The following is a 2711-nucleotide window of genomic DNA, read 5'->3' on the forward strand; positions in this document are numbered from 1 at the left end:
GTCTAATGGGTGGGGTTGTACCAGTGTCGATTGTGTGCTGCACCAGGTTGGTCTGGGTGCACTCCTCTTCGCGTGCAGCGAAAATCTCAGCGAACTGTTGGAGCAGGTCTTTCAGCTGTTGACTCTGCTGAGGGTCCAGCCCTTCACTGCTCCGCTGATACAGCTTCTGGATGGCGGCAACAGTGTCCGGCGAGGGTGTCTGAGGAACGGTAGCCTCGATGAGGGTCGTCGTCATTGTTGGTGGGCTAGGCAGTGTCGTCATCCCCTCGGTTGGCAGTGGAGATGGGGGCGGCGGCGGCATGGTGACAGGTGGAGTTGGCTGGATGTGGATACGTCCCACCTTCCTCTCTGGACGGCGCCGGAGGGCCAGGGTCTCTGTGCCAAGGTGAATGGCATTACTCGACACATCGACCAGAGCCCCCCAGCGAGTCAGCAAATCCAGCCCGATGATGCGAGGGTCTTGTATTTCAGCCAACCAAAACTCGTGGGTGGCTGCAACTTTCCCTGCCCGCACCTGCAGTGCTCTCTTCCCCAGCATGCTGGTTAGTTCCCCAGTCACAGTTCTGATTTTACGGGTGGTGGGCCTCCACTCTGTCTCTGGCAGCACCCCTGGACGCACAATGGAGATGGTGGACCCTGTGTCCACAAGGGCCCAGCAGCGGTGTCCACCAATGGAGCAACAAAGAGAGAGACCGTGTGCGTGGCCCACTCTGCCGATCTGGGAAGAGTTCTTAATGGGGGATATGGTCGGTCGGCTGGGTAGCAGTCTCCCCGCGGTGCCACCCCATTCTAGTTTTCCGACTGGGGAGTGCTACGGCGTCGTGGTGCAGGGGCAGGGCAGTCACGGGCCTTGTGCCTCGCTTCTCCACAGCGGTAGCATGGATCACGAGGCGACCAGGGTCTGAAGGGTGGTTGGCATCGGCCTGGTTGCTTTCGGCGTGGTGACGGACAAGCCTGGCAGACGACCCCTCTTTCGACGTCTCCTTCATCTGCGTGGACCTCAGCCTGACGCACTCGGGGTCTTGGTTGGTTGTGTGGGGCCATCACAGCCTCCACCCACTCTGCCTCTTCCAATGCAGTCTTGAAGGCTGTAGGTGCCGTGATGCGGAGGTGCTCCTTCAACCTCTCTGGGGTGAGCCCCTGGATGAAGGCACTCAGGGCTAACTCGTCACGAGCTGCTGGATCAAAGGTGGGGTAGCCACGATGTGCAAAGAAGTGCACGTCTGCTGCATAGGTTCCCAGGGTCCCGCCCTCTTGGCGGCGCCGGCGGGCCAGTCGGTCTCGCATGCTGTCAGTAGAGACCCGTTGACCAAAGCAGCGGCCAGTGTCTCGTAATCCTGCTGTTCTGACGGCATAAGGTCGAGCAATACCTGCAGCGCATTCCCTTCGAGCGCCAGGGCAACATGGGCATCAGTGTCTTGGGTGCTCCACTGGTTGTGACTTGCTACCAGTTTCACTTGAGCTAGGTATGGCTCCAGGGCTGTGATGCCCGCATACCGTGGGAGCTTGAAGATGCTTGGGGATGGCAGCGTCACACTGGTTACTGTCTGCCTGCCTGCATTTGTGTGGGCCAGTCTCTGTGTTCTTGATAGAACAATCTGGCCAAGATGGACACAGCAGAGCAGGACTCCGTGCTCGCTACCCTCGAAGTGCAGGAGCGTCGGCTCCGACAACAGGAGGAGAAGATTGAACAGGTGCGTCGGGCTGTGGCAGAAGCTTCCCAGCGCAGTGAAGCGGTGTGCGGCACAGTTACCGCTCAGGTCAACTACGTCACCGGACAGCTTCAAGCCATGGGCTCAGCCACCCCCCCCTCTCAGTCAGCTGAAACCCCTGTGCCGGCCTCATCGTCAGCTCCGGCACCAGAAGCGCCTCTGGCTCCTGCTCCTCCCTCAGAAAGAAGTCAGACCCGTCTGGCTCTCCAGTCCGGAAAGATTCTCTGAGGAATCTGATGACTGCCGCCCCTTCCTCTCTCAGTGCGAGCTCCACACACACACACACACACGATATGTACACTATATGTACAAAAGTTTTGGGATAACTGACCATTAGACCTACGGGAGCTTTTATGACATCTTCATCTAAATCCGTAGAAAGCCGTATTCCACGAAGCTCCCGGCGCACAGTTTTTGTGCCGACGTTAATGCCAGGGGAAGTTTGGATCTCTGCAGTTATTGAGTCAACAGAGCGTTGGCGACTTGAGTCGTTGTTGTCCCCAAAGGCTTGCACTTTTCAATAATAGCACTTACGGTGGAATATCCAGCATGGATGGAATGTGACGAGCGGACTTATTGCAAAGATGGCATCCAGTACCACGCTTGAATTGAAAATGTGTACAAGATGATATTGAAAATGAGGAAAGCATTAGGAAGGAAACGGGATGACATATGAAGCATAAAGAATAAACGGGATGAAATTGAGCCTAAAGATATCTTTGGAAAGCCTAAGCTAGAGAGGACGATGTTGTGAACAGAGCTCCTACTACTGTAATATAAAAGCGATGGATGTGTGTGGAACGGCGGCCCCTAGTACACCACTTGCGCAGTATTTTCTTCATCGCTGTACTGCGTTTTAACGATGGGTGTGGGCAGATTTTCGGGAGCCTCTCAATTTTCAATGTGGGAGCCAGGGTAAGTGTGAGATGTATACCGCGGGTGCTTTCTCTGGCCGGGCTGGATTTGTTGTGGTCTTTGTTCTCCTGGTCGATGGGCCAA

Source organism: Lampris incognitus, unplaced genomic scaffold (assembly GCF_029633865.1).
Source record: "Lampris incognitus isolate fLamInc1 unplaced genomic scaffold, fLamInc1.hap2 scaffold_124, whole genome shotgun sequence".
NCBI classification, from domain to species: Eukaryota; Metazoa; Chordata; class Actinopteri; order Lampriformes; family Lampridae; genus Lampris; species Lampris incognitus.